Consider the following 21,758-nt stretch of genomic DNA (forward strand, 5'->3'; position numbering starts at 1 on the left):
TAATATGTGTTTCTTTATTGCCACAAATATAAAACCTGCATGGTCTGCAACACACCATGGTAAAAGAACGTGTAGAACAGTGGAACCATAATAAGTAATTTAAAAGGCAGAGAGGTGGTGTGCATGTAGCCCCAACAGTGCCCTCTTTTGCATGACTAGACAGATCATCATTATGCAATGCTCAGTCAGTTCAGAGCCATCGTAAGAAGTGCAAAAGTGTAATCAGTTGCCACCATGCCTCACCGTCTTCACAGTGTAGAATATCAACATGTGAGTGCATTCAAACTGGTCAGAAAGATCGGGATCCAGGTGGTGGGTCTGTCATTCTCTGACATTGCAGCTCGTACAGAGCACGCTGCTTCAACAGTGAGGCATATGTGGAACCAATGTAGAGTGGACGGCCGTACACAGCACCAATGGCGTACTGGGCTAGACTACGTGGTCACAGTGTGATATGATCACCACCTTGTTTGCTTAGCCTTAACGAACAGAGTAGCTTCATCCATACTGTTGGCATGATGTTGGAGTACTGCAATGAGTGTGGACATTTCTGAATTGACGGTTTGACATCATCTCAGGCAGGCTGGACTGGTGGTACACAAGCCATTGCATCGACTTCCATTGACCAGAACCACCAATGCTGCAGACTGCAATGGACATGTGAATGCTGACACTGGCATGCTGAGTTGCAAAGTTCTGCTTGAACTTGTCCTACAGTGATGGCTCCATATATGTTTGACACTACTGTGGTGAACGCAGTCAGGCAGACTGTTCTGTTGTACGGCATAGAGGACAAACACCAAGTATGATGGTTAGTATACAAAAAATTACAAAACCAAACTGGTACTTTTTCATCATTCAAGGGAATATATTTTGTATTTATGAAGTCATAGCCCCATTAATTGTATAACTGTTAAGTTTGAACCTTCAGTTTATGGTATTATCCAGAAAAACATAGGATGTCAAATACAAACGTCAGTCATGCCCCTTTGTCCTCTTTCTCCTCCTCCTCAACTATCCAAAAGGCTGTTTGTCATTACAAGAGACTGTCAACCAAAATACTTATAAAATGTATCTCCATGTAGCACCCGAAAGAATCTCATCTATTAATGTACTAATGTTACATCATAAATCTCCAACTAGGTTTCTTTTAACTGTTGAAGCTCTGAATACATTTGCTGCAGATGTATGAATCCTTACCTTCTTGTAGCACTAACCAGTGTTTTCACCAGATTTCTTTAACTAGTTGTCATATGGCTTTTAAAACCCTGTGACCTGAACTTGTGAAATTCCTACAAAAAATCTACTGTCACGTAATGCAAGCAAAATTGATAGCAGACAGTGAGGGCTGTGAGAAAGATATTCTGTAACATGACAGGCATGTTGCATGAATGAGAACTGAGTTTGTCAGATAATAGGTGTGATTTGACCAGGCCCTTTGCTTGGTAGAATATGCACTTAGTCCGTAAATTTTAGTGATCTGGGAGTGTACAGTAAGACCACAATTGGACCGAAGGTCGCAGGGTCCATTGACTGCAGGTATCTAGTGGGACAGCCAATTAATCACAGGTTGTGCTCCAAAAGTGAACAACTTAGAGACAGAAGTGGCGACACTTTCTACAGGACCTACCTGTCATTTTGCAGGACAACGCCAGGTGCATATGGTGTAAATTTTGACTGATTTCTTGGATTGATTGGGATGGGAAGTACAGTCCACCCACCACACTCCCCAGACTTAAGCCCTGGTGACTTTAACTTCATTCCTAAACTGAAAGAAGCACTTCATGGCATTCACTTCGGAACTGTTAAAGCAGTTCATTGGGCAATAGACTGCTCCACTCAAAGTATCATCACAACTGGTGCTGCTAAGGGTATCCTATAACTTCCTCATCACTGGTGGTGGGTTATACACAATGCTGGTGACTACTTTGAAGGACACTAAAACTTTGAAACATGTGTATGTTTTACATAAGTTTTAAATAAATGGTTGCCACTATTAAAGTTCCACCCATCTTAATTACAGATCTTGTTTAACAAGGATGGGACAGGTAGTCGGCTACGCCTTTATAGTCAGAACTTTTGGTATTTTCCTGAAGTAATTTAGGAAAACTACAGAGGTCCTAAATCAGTATGGGTGGATGAACATTAGAGACTCTACCCTCCCAAATACAAGGCCAGTCTGTTTGAACCTCATTTGGTTTATAGAGAACCATTGAGTCCCCCAAGTAACCCCCCTGTGCTGCAATCTTCCCATCACAGAGCAATAACAAGAGGAAAGACTGAGCGAAACCTCACCATTAAGATGGCTTCCATACTTCAGTGGAACTTGTGGACACCTCTGGAGGAACTAAATCTACTGGCTAAGGATAGACAATGTGTATCTGCCTTCAAGAGACATATTTTAAATTCTCTGACACCCCTGAGCTACATGGCTATATTCTTCACAAAAAGAACAACTTAAGTGGAGAGAGATCTAAAGGAGGAGTGGCTGTTTTTGTAAACAATGCCTACCATTACTTGCTTCTCTACTTGACAACCAGCCTCAACCAATTACTGTAACAGTGCATGTACATTGTAGGTTGATAGTTGGTTGACTCTAGGCCTGCTCCCACATGAGGTGCTAGATGAGGAGGCTCTCCATGACCTCTTTACTCAGTCCCCCCACCTTTTCATCCCCTGTTATGATTTAAATACACACTATGTGCTTTGGGGCCATGTAACCACCTCCCTGAGGGGTACTGTAATTGAGAACTTTCTTGTGTGCACATTTATTGAACATGGTGTGCTTGAGGTGGAACACACACTTCATGGTTGTTCCCTGCTATCAGTCTCGCAGCATGCTCCCCACCCCTCACACACATCACTCAATGGGAAGTGGCCAATGACTTGCATTCAAGTGATCACTTCCTGATTTGGATTCACCTTTGCAGAGTGGTACTTGAAAAAAAGCCGCTTAACTGGGTCCTCAGTGGGACAGACTAGATGCTTTACAGCCAACTTGCTGTGTTTGAACACAACGTCAGTGTCCAGGAAAGGGTGAATCACATGTACATCTATACTCTGCAAGCCACCGGTGGCAGGTACTTTGTGTACCACTATCACTTTTCCCTTTTCCTGTTCCAGTCAAATATGGCTTGCAGGAAGAACAATTGCTGGTAAACCTCAAAGCAATGTATTGGTTGACTCTTCTAGCAATATACGCTCTCGAAATTTTAACACTAGACCCTACCATGGTGCAGAACAACTCTCTTGGAGTATGTGCCAGCGGAGCTGATTGAGCATCCCTGTGATGCTTTTGTGCTTACTAAATGAACCTGTAACAAAATGTACTGCTCTTCTTCAGATGTTTTCCATTTCCTCTATCAGCCCTATCTGGTGCAGATCACAGACTGACAAGCAGTATTCAAGTACTGATTGAGTAAGTGTTTTACAAATACTAACAAAGAGATAGAGGGGCTGGCCAGTACATGCCTCAACTCAGTACAGCCGATAGATACACAAAACAGAACAGAAAATTTACATTCCTAGCTTTCGGAACTTTGTTCCTTCATCAGGGAGGAGAGAGGGGAAAAAGGGAAGAAGGGAAAGTGGATTCAGTTACTCACAACCCAGGTTATGAAACAACAGGGAAAGGTAAACAGGGAGGGTAGTAAGGATGGAGGCATGGTCATCAGAGGGAAGCCATAGATAGTCTACTGTAAGTACTGTGGCAGCTTCAAACCAAAGAGGGTGCATACAGAAGTAAAGAGGTGTATAATATAAAGATAAACACAACTATGTAAGTGTTTTGTAATCTACTTCCTTTGTTGATGGACAAAATCTCCTGAGGATTCGACCAATGAATCTCAGTCTGGCATCTGCTCTACCCGTAACTAATTTTGTATGTGGTCATTCCACTTCATATTGCTCTGTAGATATTGCTATTTATTTTATGGAACTAACTGCTTCCAGTGATTGTTTTGTAATTGTTTAATCATACAATAAAATGTATTTCAACCTATGTATTTGCAGTATGTTCCATTTGTTTATGTTGAGGGCCAGTTGCCACTCCCTACACCAAATGTCGATCCTCTAGGTCTTCCTACATTTTGCACCAAGTTTTTAGCATTGTGACATCCCTGTATACAATAGCATCACCTGTGAGGAGCTTCATGGAACATCCAACCTTATCTACTAAATCGTGTATGTGTCTATATATATATTATAAAAACTAATGGTCCTATAACATTCCCTTCCACATGCCCAGAGTTGCATTTACATCTGAAGATTTCTTTCCATTCAGAATGATATGTTGTGTTCTCTTTGCTAGACACTCTTCAATCCAATCACACAATTTGCCTGAAATTCAGTACGCTCGTATTATTTTCATTAAACGGCAGTATGGAACTGTATCGAATGCCTTCCGGAAGTCAAGGAACACGGCATGTACCTGGGTACCTCGATCTACTGCTTTCTAGGTCTATTGGATAAACAGAGCAAGCTGGTCACACAATCATTGTTTGGAAACCACATTTATGCCTACACAGGAGATTTTAGGTCTCTACTAATGTCATAATATGCAGTCATAAAACATGTTCCAAAATTCTGCAACATACTGATATCAGAGATATAGGCCTGTACTTTTTTTGTGTATGTTCGACAACTCTTCTTAAAAACAGGAATAACTTGCACTTTTTCCCAATCATTTGGAATGCTTCGCTCCTGTAGAGATCTATGGTACACTACTGCTAGATGAGGGGCAAGTTCTTTTACATACTCTGTGTAGAATTGAACTGGAATCCCACCACAGCAAGTGGACTTTCCTCTGTTGAGTGATTTGAGTTGCTTTTCTATCCTTTGGTCACTTATTTCAATATCTGTCACTTTGTTGTTCATGTGATGATTTAAGGATGAACTACGGTGTGATCTTCCTCTGTGGAACAAATGATCCACCACTCCACTAAAGCATCCATTCCACTCTCTTTAGCCCATGTGTTCGATGTTGGCCAACTGTAGAGAACCTCACAGACTTTCAGGTAGCAAGGGAAAAATGTCGCCAAATTATTGTAGAGAGCAAGATGAGATCAGAACAACATAGCCTGGCCACCATAAACCATTTGATTAAGAAAACAGTCATGTGGAAGACCACCAGCAGTATTTCTGGGAGATGAGGGAGGTGCCTGTGGCTGGTAGAATAGGAAGTGGAAGACTCCAGATCAACACATGAGACATTATGAAGACTATGGCAGCTTAATGTGCCATGCTTACCACCACTGCCAGTCAGGATTCAGCATTTTGACACCGTAGAGTGGCTGCTGAGTGGGGCAGTTGAGACTTCAGTTCCACCACTGATGAAGAATGCAGCGCCCTTTCTCCACATGGGAGCTGGATTCTGCATTATCTGCAGCTTATGACTTGTCACCTGATCATGGTAGGATCCATTATAGTATGTTACGGCACCTCACATGGTGGAGCAAACAAATCCCATGTGCCTTTTTTAACCTCATTCGAGTGTCACAACACTTCCCTGACTAAGGAAATTATAATTCTGCTTTTAGTTCCCAGAAAGGACCACAGATACGTGAATAGTTATTGTAGTTGGGTGGTTTGCTGGCTGGTTGGTTGATTGATTTAGAGGAGAGGTCCAAACAGTGAGATCATAGGTCACATCAGATTAGGGAAGAATGGGGAAGGAAGTCGGCCATGCCCTTTCACAGGAACCACCCCAGCATTTACCTGAAGGGATTTAGGGAAATCATGGAAGACCTAAATCTGGATGGCCGCATATGGGTTGTTGCCATCACTAGCTGTATGGGAAAGATAATGGAGTGAATGGACAGCTGCCATTTTGTTTGGATAATAGAATGCAGGCAGCTTCTTAGTTGCTTTCAGTTTAGGTTCTTGAGGTATCGCTTTACCTTTCATATCATGGCCCTCTTGGAAACGGCTATGCAACAGGCTTTCCTAGCTTTTAAATTCTCAACCAAGAAACCTGTGAGAGTTCTGTTTAACTGTTCATGTTCTGTTTCAAACTTTCCACAGCTGAGGATGAGGGATGCTGACATGATTTCCAACAATCTTTATACAGGGCGTTTCAAAAAGAAAGAGCAGATTTCAAACATTTATTTCTCAAAAACTACAAATGATAGAAACACAATTCAAACGTTTCTTGTCAGAGAAAGGTTCAAAGTTTTTCAATGGTCCGCGCAGAAGTTCCATGCAAATCCGCAGTGGCGCTGGCGTTTGTTTGTAGGAAAATGGCGACGACACCACAGGAACGATCATTTTGTGTGCTGCAATTTGCAAAGTTAGAGTCCATTGTTGGTGTGCAACGTGCATTCCGCCGTCAATTCAACAAACAGCCGCCTCGTCATAAGCAAATTTATGAGTGGCATCACAGATTCGTAGAAGATGGTTGCATCTGCAAGCGAAAAAGCACGGGTCGTCCACGCACATCGGATGAAAATGTCGAGCGTGTCCGTGCAGCTTACGAAAGGAGCCCTAGAAAATCCACGGCACGGGCAAGTCACGAACTAAACATGTCTAAAACAACGGTATGGCGCGTTCTGAGTAACCGTCTGCACATGAAGCCGTACAAACTGCAGTTATTGCAAGCATTGCGTCCTGACGACCACAACAAAAGGTTCGAATTTTCAACTGCAATTCTACAGGACATGGAAGAGGACAATTTTGCCGAACGATTAATTTTGTCAGATGAATCAACGTTTCACATTTCTGGTAAAGTTAATCGGCATAACGTACGAATTTGGGCGAGTGAAACTCCGAGGGACGTTATTCAACATGAAAGATACTCACCAAAGGTTAACGTCTTTTGTGCAATTTCGGTAAACAAAGTTTATGGACCTTTCTTTTTCATGGAGAAAACTATCACAGGAACCATTTACCTGGACATGTTAGAAAACTGGCTATTTCCTCAACTTCAGGAAGATTCAAATCACTTCATCTTCATGCAAGATGGCGCCCCACCACACTTCTCTGAACCTGTACGACGGTACCTAAATAACACCATTCCAGGACGGTGGATTGGAAGAGCAGGAGCACAAGATCAATGTCATCGTCTGTGGCCTCCCAGGTCACCAGACCTTACTCCCTGCGATTTTTATTTGTGGGGGTACATAAAGGACTGTGTTTATGTCCCACCTATGCCCGCTACTCTTCAAGAGGTACGACATCGAATTGTTGCGGCCGTGAATTCGGTAACTAAAGACCAGTTGCGTCGTGTGTGGCAAGAAATGAGATACCGGTTTGATATTTGTCGTGTAACAAATGGTGCTCATATTGAGGTACAGTTTTGATATTTGTTGTGTAACATTTGGTACTCATATTGAGTGAAGGACCGTTGGAATTGTGTTTCTATCATTTGTAGTTTTTGAGAAATAAATGTTTGAAATCTGCTCTTTCTTTTTGAAACGCCCTGTACATAATTTCAAACCTTTACAAAACTTTTTCTTGCTGGCATCCCTCACAAAATTATCAAAGGAAAAAAGTTTATTGCATACTACATTTTTGCTGTTCATCCAGTATAGCTTCAGAATCCAGCATGACTTATAATTTATTACTTCTTTACTTCTAACTCTGTTCGTAACACATTTTGCGGACAGTATCCACATATACCACTGGATGGACATGCAAAATTATATCATTATACGACACACAGTTCAGGATATATGACATCATAAATACTGAGATGCATGAAAAACTAGGTTTTGCTTAAAACAGAGTGCAAATTACCCAGACTATACTCATCCAGTCTTTCACAATGAGAGCACTAAGTAACTTCCAACAATTTTTAAACATAATTTCAAACTTCTACTCTTGTATATATTTAACATCAAATATTTAACACGTTAACTCATTTGTAAAGTAATCGATGTCTGAAGCTGTTTTACACTTGGGAGTTCAATTCCTTAAAGAACTGAGGGTTTCCTAGTTGTTCAGTACTGTATTGACTGTATTGTAAGATGCTTTTTAAACATAAGTGTTAATGATTAACACATTTGTCAACATACTTACACATAAATTCAGGCAGTCCTTTACAGTATAAAAACACTTTCCAAACAAAGAGTATCACTTGAAGTCTTGTGTTTTGTTTTTGTCTATGATTACTTGTGGAAGTTTCTTGCATATTTTTTTATTTAGTACAATCTTATGGTCAGTAATGTCAAAAGCCTTATAAAAATCTAAAATGATGTCTGTGACATACTGATCTTTGTCAAGAGCATCAAGTACCACTTTTGTGAATCGTTGAAGGTACTGGCAAAATGCTATCAGTCTACAAAGGAGCCTGCTAAAAAATCACTTATGCTTCCCAAGTCAAAATACTGCTCAAGTGTGTGGACCATGTTCCAAATACAACTAACAGGGGATACTGAACATATACCAAGAATGTAAACATGAATGGTAACATGTTTGTGTGCCTCACCAGAAGAGTACTACAGAAATGTTTAAAAACCTGAACTGGTAGGATCATTAACAGAAATTATCATGCAAAAGCCTACTTATAAAATTTCTAAAAAGTCAAAGTGCTAGAGATATTCTTCAGCTCCTTCTGTATCACTTCCGTAGGGACTGCAAAGATAGTATTAGACTAATTACATCATCCACAGAGGCATTTAAGCAGTCATTCTATCCACACGCCATAAGTGATTGAAATGGGAAGAAACACTGACATGCACTACTATGCTAAGTACCATCTGCCATGTATGTTACAGTGGTTTGCAGAGTATGTATATAGAAGTGGATGTCACATTATTACTCAACAACTCCTGTCCTCCATAATAATCATCATTTTATAGCATTCACATTATCAAGCAGAATTTTATGGAACAACTTCACAGTAATACTTTTTTTTGTTCAGTAACATCAGTTTTAAGCCTTTTTTCACAACAATGTCGTGTGCTTTTTAAGAGATATGAAAATAACATACAACTTCAGTGAAATATGTAATTTATTTGAGAAGTTGCCTGTGATTTGCACAATACTTTGTAGCGGTATGTACTGCTCCAGAGGATTGATCCATATCCCTACATCTTCTTATTGGTGAATGATACAACTAAAATAAAAATAAAATAAGGTATGAAATGTATTGAGTGGGATTATTATTTTAATTTGCATGTGGTGAACCATGTTAGCGAGTGACATGCATCTTCAGTATCAGATACCAATCACAACAACTTCAGAAGAGGAAATAACTGCTTGGATGTAAAAATATAAGTTCCATCAGTCACTGGCCAGCCTTGAAGGTGCCTCGAGTTCCTGAGATGGACATTCAACAGGAATCTCATGTTATTTGGGTGAAGTTTAAAATGTGATATAGCTTTTCTTATTCGAGTGCAAGATTCAGCAAAGAAAAAATTTGATTAGTCTTAGGAGATACCACAGTCAAGAATAAAAGGTTAAGAAGAGCTAATTAGTATTACACATCAGTACAGTTCATTTGTAGTGCCCAAGTGCAGGGTGTGTGACAGCTTAAAATAAACAGGAGACTGATGTACACCACTAAGAGTGATAAAAGCAAGAAATATTAAACCAGAATTAAAAATGAAGGTTATTGAAAGAATCAAACAATGGAAAATCCAGGATGCAATGTATTGATGGTTATTGTTGGTCATATTGTATTGTTTTATTGTTGGTTATTGAAAGAAAGTATTTAAGAAGAGAAACCAATTTACAAGAAGAACTATTGTGAAACTGTGATGTTGCCTGTGGCAATAAAATAATTAATTGATTGAAGAAAGAAAGTGAAAATGTTAATCTATGCATCGAAAAGCAGTTTACCAAGAAATTTGTTGCTGATGACATTCAATGAAAAGTCACAGCATTGAATCCATCCAAGAAAATTCTTTTAAGATAACAAAATGGAAGACAACAGCTGCTTTTGTCAGATGGTGACCAGTTGCACTGAGCAGCCTGCAACTATGCAGCGATTTGCAGTGCAAGAGACAAATGTGCAACCACTTCACTGCATTACTGATAGTTATGGCGGCACTTACAATGCGACTTGTAGCACAGCAAATGAGTGATTTCCTAAACAATTATGGGCAACTTTTGTGAACGGGGTAAGTGGTGTGTGCGAAATATTGTTTGGGTTGTATGCTGATACTAACCAGAAATATGAAAAAGCATTAAAATGATTTTTTGAAAAACAATTCAAGTCAGATGCAGAGATGAGATCTGAAAATTAAATGTCAGATGTAATTAATGAGAAGATAAGGCAAACCAGGGTTGATGAAGGAGCACAGATAGAACAAACTAATGTTAATATAAGTGTCTCACGTGTTGAGTTTTAAAAAGGCTTTGTTGAGATAAATGTTCAAATTAGACCAATAAACAATAAGTTAGAAGAACATATTGTTGAGTCACATCAGGAAAAGCTCGAGATAAATCGAAAAATATGAGAATTTAAATCCACTGCATTAGATTTAAAAGTTAAATTGCAGTTTAAGGTAATTAAACAAAGTTATTTAGTGAAGAATGAAGTAAACACACAGTTTAATGGAGTAACGATGGATATAAAACAAATTAAAGAGTCTAATATAATAGAGGGAAACATTCCACGTGGGAACAATATATCTAAAAACACAGATGATGTGACTTACCGAACGAAAGTGCTGGCAGGTCGATAGACACACAAACAAACACAAACATACACATGAAATTCAAGCTTTTGCAACAAACTGTTGCCTCATCAGGAAAGAGGGAAGGAGAGGGAAAGACGAAAGGATGTGGGTTTTAAGGGAGAGGGTAAGGAGTCATTTCAATCCCGGGAGCGGAAAGACTTACCTTAGGGGGAAAGAAGGGGTATACACTCGCGCACACACACACACATATCCATCCGCACATACACAGACACAAGCAGACATTTGCGAAGGCAAAGGCCCAAACTCTTTGCCTTTAGAAATGTCTGCTTGTGTCTGTGTATGTGCGGATGGATATGTGTGTGTGTGTGCAGAAATAGGTAAACAAATTTCAGATACTAGTGTAAAGCTAAACATTGTAGAATGATGCAAAGACACAAATAATAGCTGTCTCAGGTTCACTTTCACAAAATTGGAGGAACGTGTAAGTGATATGACTGTACAAAACATTCAAGGAAAAACAGAGTCATGTATTTCTACACCTCATTTTTCAGTTGATCTTGAGAAAAGAGAAGCAAAAATCTTAACTGGAAAGAAAATATATTTAAATTTTATGGTATGTAAGGAATCTGTTTGAGAGAGCCTTTTAAATTTTTACAAAACTGCAGCTTGACTGGTGGTAAAAAATTTAAATACTTCTATAAACATTTTAAATTAATTCAAATTACTTTGGGTGACATGTATTCATTGATGTTGGTTGTTCAATTTTGGTGGAAACTATGTAATTATGACTTTTAACAGTAGCAGTATGTGAATGAGCTACTAATGAAAGGAGAGCTAGTTTTGTTCCTGTTTAAAAAATCTACGTGGTTTCGCTTTAGCTATGGAATTGAAAGAGAGAGTGTGAACAAAATGTAAAAGTAGCATTATGGTTGAAATTGGAGCTATAGTGGAAAAGGTACTGTAGGATGTATTAGTAAAGAGAACCAAAAAACCACCCAACAGATTTAGTGCTCCCTCAGGGAGTTCACATTCTTTGTCAGTTTTTAGCTGATGCCAACAAAGTCCTGAGCTGAACATTTTATTTCTTCATATCTCTTATTCCATAAAGTGATCCTACCCTCTTACAAATGTATATATCTGTCTGTAATTTCTTTTGCTATCAGTATCTGTTTTTAAAAAAAGTAAATTAATGAAAAGAAGTTAGTTGTTGTACAGACTTGGTTATACAGTCATGTTCTATACTTTTCTGTCAAAACAAGATTGCTATATATGTTTTACTTCATGCTTGCACTGATTACTAACAGTTACGGTTACACATTCACCATAGAAACTGACTCTGTCAAAGACATGTTGCGACTTTTCCTTAATTTTTTTCTCCTTGATGGTACAGTTAAGTTAATTGTGACAAGAGTATGCTTTTTCAGTTTGCACTGCTGTTGGTTTTAGTTTTTGCTTTCAAATGTTAGCAACATCACATTGAGAAGAGGAAGAATCAGTAAGATAGTCAACCACCAAAAACAGTTATTATTTTCACATATCATTAAAATAATAATTATAATGTGTTCATATGCTACTAAAATAATATTTATAGCATGGTAACATAATTTTAAAATGAGTAACTTAATAACAAAGTTTGCTGACTACAATGGGATAGATGAGTTCTTAAAGGACTGACGTAAGATCAAATGACAAAAAGGTGGTTTAATTTCCTTTCTGCAAGGTAAGAGTAATAAGAGTGTCATGGGGGGAAAAGTGGATGAATAGGAGGAGAGGGTGTGGGTTTGAAACAGAGTGGTGAACCCAAACAATTATAAATAGTTGTAGTGAGGTATGAGATAGAGTAGTGTACCAAGGAAGTGTTTCCTACATCATTGGCAAGGTGCGGGGTAGTTTGGAAGATTCTGTATCTAGGGACACAATCTCTGATGAGAAACGGATGAAAGTTGATGTGAAATGAGATGTACATGTGCCTGAGGAAATGTTGTATGAGGTAATTTAAATAGCAATGGAATATGTGATTCTTGAGGAATTCAACATTGTGCAAAATAAAATCAGCTTGAATTGTAAGTTGAGTTGAATTAAAGAAGTTAAGCATAGGAAAATATTATGAATGTGAAGAGTGTCTGAATTAAAGAAGTTAAGCTTAGGAAAATATTATGAATGTGTAGAGTGTGTGAAATTATATGGCAGAAATATTACAGAATCAAGTAGGACAAAGGAATGAGAGTTAAGTTTAAGATTATAAGACCCCAGAATGTAATTTCACTAAGTTAAGTGTTAAACCAAATATAAAACCCATTATGAAGTGTAAGGATAGTCGGAGTCTGTTACTGCACTTATGAGAGATTAATGTTTTGAAGATGCTTCCTTGTGACTTCAACATGAGGGCCTCTAACTCTCACTATAGTTGTTGTGGTCTTCAGTCCTGAGACTGGTTTGATGCAGCTCTCCATGCTACTGTATCCTGTGCAAGCTTCTTCATCTCCCAATACGTACTGCAGCCTACATCCTTCTGAATCTGTTTAGTGTATTCATCTCTTGGTCTCCCTCTACGATTTTTACCCTCCACACTGCCCTCCAATACTAAATTGGTGATCCTTTGATGCCTCAGAACATGTCCTACCAAACGATCCCTTCTTCTTGTCAAGTTGTGCCACAAACTCCTCTTCTCCCCAATCCTATTCAATACTTCTTCATTAGTTACGTGATCTACCCATACCCATCTAATCCTCAGCATTCTTCTGTAGCACCACATTTCAAAGGCTTCTATTCTCTTCCTTTCCAAACTATTTATCATCAATGTTTCATTTCCATACATGGCTACAAATACTTTCAGAAATGGCTTCCTGACATTCGATGTTAACAAATTTCTCTTCTTCAGAAACGCTTTCCTTGCCATTGCCAGCCTACATTTTATATCCTCTCTACTTCGACCATCATCAGTTACTTTGCTCCCCAAATAGCAAAACTCCTTTACTACTTTAAGTGTTTCATTTCCTAATCTAATTCCCTCAGCATCGCCCGACTTAATTCGATTACATTCCGTTAGCCTCGTTTTGCTTTTGTTGATGTCCACTATAGTTAGTTGTCATTAATTTTCTAAGATTTGTCATGAAAACCAATACACTGTGCTTATGTAAAGCCACATTACTTCAACTATAACAGTGTTGTTATTCATTTTGTAGTATTTGCCAGGATGAAATAAATAATATGTGCAAATGGGAAGTACATTATCTCCCTGGGTCATTCCATATCAGTTCAACCAGGGGCTCCAGCTCATGGTCTCAGATTTGACTGAAGTTCAGTACACTAATTCTATCATGTGTGGAACACTTGTGTACAAAGTATTAGTTTCCCCTGCCAATTAGTTCCAGAATTATGACTTGTGAAAGAAGGTGGCATGACCCGGAAATTGCAACCCGCATCTGGCAATCTATCTTCAGACCCAACTTCAGATCTTAATAACTTTGGAACTATTCTGCACAGTCCAGTGAATTTTTTACAACCCAGTAACATCCACTTAGAGAACATACTCTATGAATCAAAACACCAACAACATATTTCTGAGGGAAAATAAAAAATTCCAAAATGCGATTAAAGAAATGTAATGCATGAAAAGGTATTGCCCTCTATGCCAAATATAATTCACTCAAAAAGGGTATAAATTTTTTTGTGGTAAGCTTAACATGGCCTGAACACACACGGAACTCATCATGCCCATATCAGTCACAAAAACTGAGTTACATGCGCACAAAAATATAAATATTTGAAAAATTATCTGAAAAACATGGATTTTCTAAGTGTGGTAGCGCAATAGGGATAAGTGGTATCCAAGCCAAATTTCAAACACTGCATAAGTAGACCATAATATAATATGTGGCAAAATTTCAACTTGTTATTGCAAGACATTTGTATACAATGGAAGTTGACAGATGTATTTGGTGATGTGGCCATTGTTCCACAACACAGTTTAGTAAAAACATATCGTAAACTGTTCTGCCTCTTCTTATCCTCTCCCACAACTGTTTAATCACTAAGCAACAACATATAGACAGATTAACACAACCTATTATTAATGTTTACTGCACTTTAACTGCTAAAAACCAGTTGATTGTGCTTCGAACAGTTCTCCCACACTTTAGCTATTGTACTCTGTACATTGAGTGGCAAATTGTACTGTCTTGCTGACACTGTGGTAGGAACTGGAACTGTCTTAAGAATACATTCAAAAGGAATCCAACACCTGTCTGCCAAACGTGGCCAATTAAATGATCTTCCTGGTCCTGCTGGTGCCATGACGTTCACAAATACATCACCTTCTGCTTCACAGCATTCTGCAACACATCCTAAGTACCATTTGTCATCATAAACAGCAATAACATAGCAACCTGGTTGTATGTTGCTGCTTTTGCTTCTGAATCCTGAGTCAGACACACTGTGAAGACACGTGCTGTGCATGAACCTATAGTTATAATCTTGGGATACTAGGATTTAAAGGACAGCTAAAACTGGGGTCTTATTCTAATCTTCTTCTTTTCCCTACAAAATTTGCAGAATTATCTTTGCATTTTGTTGTTTGTGTTCTTTGGCAAGTACGCTGGCAAATGAAAAAAAAAAGACTTTGGGCACTGTGTGGTGCTCAGGTAGCAGTTTTGAAACATTTGAAAATCATATATGTTCATTTTGTAGGCCTCACTGCACCTGTTATAAAGAAATATGTGATTTATTGAGCATTATGTGGAATAAATTTACAGTTTCCACTTTTTTGCTCTTGAATTGACCCCTTGGCTTCCATGCAAAATGTGTTTAGTGTACGGGTTTGTTTCATTAGTGGTGAACTGAAAAACAATTATAAACATACAAAAGGAGTCCCTTGTAACAAGGCTGCTTTTTATTGCTCTGCAGCTGCAAATTGGAGTGTTTGTAAGTCAGCAAGTTGAACTATATGCCAGTTCCTCATTACAGTTGCTGACATTTGTGGACTGTTGATTTTCTCGTACGTAAATTGCATGTTGAGTGCATTTTTCAGCAGCTTGTGAAACTTCACTCACGCTGCATCTGCTATTACTGTTTGCAAACATTGGAAGGCATCTAAGAAGTCAGATTGCTTCTTGGAAGAATCACACTATGTCAATAATACAGCATTATCAGACATCTTCATAAAAAGACAAAAAAAAAAAGGGGATCAGTTCCAATAATGTGATTGTAAAAGGAGTTTATTGTATGATCTATCTCCTGAAAGGAACAAGAGTGCAAAAAAGACAAGTGTGTTGCTAATGAGTGTGATGTCTGTCACTCATAAGTTGAGTAAAACATAATGAGACTTCTAATAGAACTATGAAGAATTCTATTAGAATAACGATATGCAGAAGCCAAACATTTGTCAAAAGAAAATCCAGTCAAGAAAACTAATAAATTATGAGGCAAAGTAGCTGACCATTACTTATCCTTGCTGTGAAATGTTTGCGTCGTGTGATATTAAAAAAATAAAATAAAATAAAATAAAGTAAAGATGGACCCAGACAAAAGTGCAGAACAACGAAAGGCAAAGACAAATTTCAGCACCTAGCAAACATTTAAGGAAGAGCCCAAAAGTGGACTCCACAATTAAGTACTAGATATGGGACACCAAACAAACTGCTATTATGCACCATATGTGCTACTCACAGTGAATGTGTGAAAATCACTGCTGTTTCCTGCTGCTATAGCAAATTGTTATTTTTGGTTCATTATTGCTAATATTACAATTCCAATAAATATATTTTCTGAGCAGGTGGTATTATAATCAGCCATTTTGTTTATAAAGCATACGTATAAATGAAAAAAATCACTATAGAGCTGACAAATAAATAAGATGAACTTTATAGAGCTGGTCATGACACATTCACACATGGAAAAGGTAGTACAAATTACATTTTTGGGGGTATCAAACAAAATTTGTTACTGTATTGAGGATATCTTGTTAGGGAGGACAGAGCAAGTTTCCTTGGATACAGATTCAGCAACAAATGTAGAAATAAATTTAGGATGCCCAAGGGAAATGTGTAGAAATCCTTGCTGTTCATATAATATATTATTGATTTTACAGACTCGAGAGTTTTTGCAGATGATGCAGTTATCTACTAAGCTGCACAAATATCCAGTCAGACATCAATAAAATTTCAAATTGGTGCATAGGCCATCATCTTGCTTTAAATGTTCAGAAATGTAAAGTTGTGCACTTCAGAAGACTAAGAAAATTAGTATCCTCTGACCATAATATCAGCGAGTCTTATTTGGAGTCAATTCATATAAATACCTGGTTGTAACAATTTTTGGGGACATTAAATGGAAAGAACACACAGACTCAGTCAAAGGTAAACCCGTTAACAGACTTAGGTTCATTGGTGGGGTACTAGGAAACTGCAGTCAGTCTACAAATAAGATTGGTGACAAAACATTCATGCAACACATGCTAGAATATTGCTGAAGTCTACAGGATCCATAGCAAATAGGTCTAACAGGGGATACATGGAAGCAACACATAGAAGATGCAACATATCTCCTAAAGAGATTGCTTACACTATGCTTGTCTGTCCTCCTTTGGAGCATTGATGCAAGTTATGAGACCCACACCACATAGGATTGATGGAGGAGATTGTAAAAGTTTAAAGAAGTACAGCTCTTTTGTAATATCGCGAAATAGGAGAGTGAGTGTTACAGATATAATAAGTGGCTAGGGGTGGCAGTCATTAAAAGAAAGGTGTGACCTTTTTCCAAAATTTTAATCACAATTTTTCTTCTCTAAATGCAAAAATATGTTGTTGACATCCATCTACGTAGGGAGAAATGATCATAGTAATAAAATAAAAGAAATAAGAGCTTCCATAGAAAGATTTAGGTGCACATTTTTCCCACATGTTGTTTGAGATTGGAACGGTCAAGAAATAGTGTGAAAGTGATTCTTTAAAAACTTTTGCCGAATGCTTAAGTGTGAACATCACAATAATCATGGCGATGTAGATGTAGGAAATGGGTGCAAAACCATCCTTTTAAAACAAGAATAAGTGGATAAACATAATGTAAAAGTCAATAGGAGAGAGGTAAAATCTCTGAGGCTTTGTTACCAACAAGTAGGCCATTTTGGAAGCTCTCATCTTGGCTGAAGCTCTTAATTTTGAAAGGGAAAGGAGGCAATGCGACGTATCAGAAAGTTAAAAAATATGCACAACTGTATTCATTTTCGAGTTATGACTAATGTTTCTTCCGTACAGGTTACATGAAAGCTGACAGCATTCACACAAGCAGAATACACTGAGATCGCCCTGATATCAGAAGGGAGGAGCACCCGTGTCAATGTCAATCACTGCCATCCAGACAGACCACTCACTACTCACAGTGTTGTGGTGAAACTTTTCTCAGATTCTATGAAACTGGCTCTGCCTCAGAGAAAGCAAAAGCTGAACATTCAAAAATGACTGTAGATGAAGCAGCATCAACTGCAGTTTTGACAGCATTTAGTAAGAGTCCAGAGCATAGTACTCACTGCATCTTGCAGTAGACTAGGGTTAGCTCTTCATCAGTAATGAGAATTTTGACACCCTTACAAAATAAAAATGTTCCAGGATCTCACTGAGGACAATCCAGATTATTCAGTTCAGTTTTCAGAATAGGTAACACGTGAGCTGGATGAAAATCATAATTGCCCTAAGAAATACTGCTTACAGATGCAGCTGGTTTCTCTGTGAAGTGTCGTCCTAACCGCCACCTGCTTCACGTCTGCTGTGCAACGAGCTACCTTAATTTAAGTTTTAACTGTATTTTTCTTACTTGTCACTTCTTCTTCCGTGTGTTTTTGCTTTTAGGAAGCTTTAATTGTCGAGTGCTATTAATAGTGTCCCATAGATTTCGTGTTTGTTTTGAATACAGTCAGAGAGAGTCCCTTTAGTCAACCATTGTGCCAGTAGTGGTAGTGTTTGTTTTCAATACAGTCCAGAGACAGGTAGTGCTATTTTCATTGTTTTCTACAAGAAGTGGCTAGCAATCGCAGTTTAGTCAATAATCAGCCGCCTTTAGTGAATTAGCAGTCTAGTTAAAGGTTGATTAACTCTCTTCAGTAAATTGATTCCTTAGGATGGATAGGATGTGTGACTGCTGTGCACGGACGCAGGAGGAGCTGGCCACTGTTTGCGAACAGCTGAACGTGTTGATGGCCGCTGTCAGCCGTCTTCAGGCTGCTGCCTCGGAGTGTAGTGGCAGTGGGGAGTCTGGTGTGTCGCAAGGTACACCCCAGGTGTTACATGCTTCACCCACTGTCCCTGCTGTCAAGACATCTTCGCGGGTACCGGGCTCGGTTGGGCCACCCTCTCCCCAAGGGGAGTGGCGGGTTCAGCGGCGTTCGCGGCGCACGAGGCGGAGGGTAAATGTGGAGGCTGGCCGTGTGGCATCGCCCGCTCTGCCTGTGAGTGGACATGAGGCTGTTCCTTCAGCAAGGTCCGAGCAGGCTCACGGGGGGAGGGGTTTATTAGTTATTGGGAGCTCCAACGTTAGGCGGGTGATGGAGCCCCTTAGCGAAATAGCGGAAAGGTCGGGGAAGAAGGCCAGTGTTCACTCTGTCTGCTTGCCGGCGGGTCTCATCCGAGATGTGGAGGAGGCCCTACCGGCGGCGATAGAGAGCACTGGGTGCACCCGACTGCAAATTGTTGCTCATGTCGGCACCAATGACTCCTGCCATCTGGGTTCAGAGGTCATCCTCAGTTCGTACAGGCGGTTGGCGGAATTGGTGAAGGCGGAAAGCCTCGCTCGCGGGGTGGAATCAGAGCTAACTATTTGTAGTATTGTTCCCAGAACCGATCACAGTCCTCTGGTTTGGAGCTGAGTGGAAGGCTTAAACCAGAGGCTCAGACTATTCTGTGGAGATCTGGGGTGCAAATTTCTTGACCTCCGCTATCGGGTGGAGAAATGTAGGGTCCCCCTGAATAGGTCAGGCGTGCACTACACGCCGGAAGCGGCTACAAGGGTAGCGGAGTACGTGTGGAGTGCACATGGGGGTTTTTTAGGTTAGAGAATTCCCTCCCTAGGCCCGACAAGACGCCTCCTGAGATGCGGCAAGGTAGGAGTAGGCAAAATGCAACAGGGAATAACAATATTAATGTGCTAATAGTAAACTGCAGGAGCACCTATAGAAAGGTCCCAGAACTGCTCTCATTAATAAACGGTCACAACGCCCATATAGTGCTAGGGACAGAAAGTTGGCTGAAACCAGACGTAAACAGTAATGAACTCATATTGGAATGTATACCGCAGAGACAGGCTGGACAGTGAAGGGGGAGGCGTGTTTATAGCGATAAGAAGTACAATAGTATCGAAGGAAATTGACGGAGATCCGAAATGTGAAATGATTTGGGTGAAGGTCACGGTTAAAGCAGGCTCAGACATGGTAATTGGATGTCTCTATAGGCCCCCTGGCTCAGCAGCTGTTGTGGCTGAGCACCTGAAGGATAATTTGGAAAATATTTTGAGTAGATTTCCACACCATGTTATAGTTCTGGGTGGAGATTTTAATTTGCCGGATATAGACTGGGAGACTCAAACGTTCATAACGGGTGGCAGGGACAAAGAATCCAGTGAAATTTTTTAAGTGCGTTATCTGAAAACTACCTTGAGCAGTTAAACAGAGAACTGACTCGTGGTGATAACATATTAGACCTTCTGGTGACAAACATACCCGAACTATTTGAAACAGTTAACGCAGAACAGGGAATCAGCGATCATAAAGCAGTTACGGCATCGATGATTTCAGCCGTAAATAGAAATATTAAATAAGGTAGGAAGATTTTTCTGTTTAGCAAAAGTGACAAAAAGCAGATTACAGAGTACCTGACGGCTCAACACAAAAGTTTTGTCTCAAGTGCAGATAGTGTTGAGGATCAGCGGACAAAGTTCAAAACCATCGTACAATATGCGTTAGATGAGTATGTGCCAAGCAAGATCGTAAGAGATGGAAAAGAGCCACCGTGGTTCAACAACCGAGTTAGAAAACTGCTGCGGAAGCAAAGGGAACTCCACAGCAAACATAAACATAGCCAAAGCCTTGCAGACAAACAAAAATTATGCGAAGCGAAATGTAGTGTGAGGAGGGCTATGCGAGAGGCGTTCAATGAATTCGCAAGTAAAGTTCTATGTACTGACTTGGCAGAAAATCGTGAGAAATTTTGGTCTTATGTGAAAGCAGTAGGTGGATCAAAACAAAATGGCCAGACACTCTGTGACCAAAATGGTACTGAAACAGAGGATGACAGACTAAAGGCCGAAATACTAAATGTCTTTTTCCAAAGCTGTTTCACAGAGGAAGACTGCACTGTAGTTCCTTCTCTAGATTGTCACACAGATGACAAAATGGTAGATATCGAAATAGACGACAGAGGGATAGAGAAACAATTAAAATCACTCAAAAGAGGAAAGGCTGCTGGACCTGATGGGATACCAGTTCGATTTTACACAGAGTACGCGAAGGAACTTGCCCCCCTTCTTGCAGCGGTGTACCGTAGGTCTCTAGAAGAGCGTAGCATTCCAAAGGATTGGAAAAGGGCACAGGTCATCCCCATTCTCAAGAAGGGACGTCGAACAGATGTGCAGAACTATAGACCTATATCTCTAACGTCGATCAGTTGTAGAATTTTGGAGCACGTATTATGTTCGAGTATAATGACTTTTCTGGAGACTAGAAATCTACTCTGTAGGAATCAGCATGGGTTTCAAAAAAGACGGTCGTGTGAAACCCAGCTCGCGCTATTCGTCCACGAGATTCAGAGGGCCATAGACATTGGTTCACAGGTAGATGCTGTGTTTCTTGACTTCCACAAGGCGTTCGATACAGTTCCCCACAGTCATTTAATGAACAAAGTAAGAGCACATGGACTATCAGACCAATTGTGTGATTGGATTGAGGAGTTCCTAGACAACAGAAAGCAGCATGTCATTCTCAATGGAGAGAAGTCTTCCGAAGTAAGAGTGGTTTCAGGTGTGCCTCAGGGGAGTGTCATAGGACCGTTGCTATTCACAATATACATAAATGACCTGGTGGATGACATCGGAAGTTCACTGAGGCTTTTTGCAGATGATGCTGTGGTGTATCGAGAGGTTGTAACAATGGAAAATTGTACTGAAATGCAGCAGGATCTGCAGCGAATTGGCGCA

At 39.6% G+C, this 21,758-nt stretch overlaps 1 protein-coding gene across 1 annotated transcript in view; it reads left to right on the forward strand.

Moving 5' to 3' along the window:
• Positions 1 to 21,758, forward strand: part of LOC126457082 (2-oxoglutarate and iron-dependent oxygenase JMJD4) — a 135,967-nt gene that overhangs the window by 64,071 nt on the left and 50,138 nt on the right. The gene's annotated exons all lie outside the window — the stretch shown is intronic.

This window comes from Schistocerca serialis, chromosome 2, assembly GCF_023864345.2.
Source record: "Schistocerca serialis cubense isolate TAMUIC-IGC-003099 chromosome 2, iqSchSeri2.2, whole genome shotgun sequence".
NCBI classification, from domain to species: Eukaryota; Metazoa; Arthropoda; class Insecta; order Orthoptera; family Acrididae; genus Schistocerca; species Schistocerca serialis.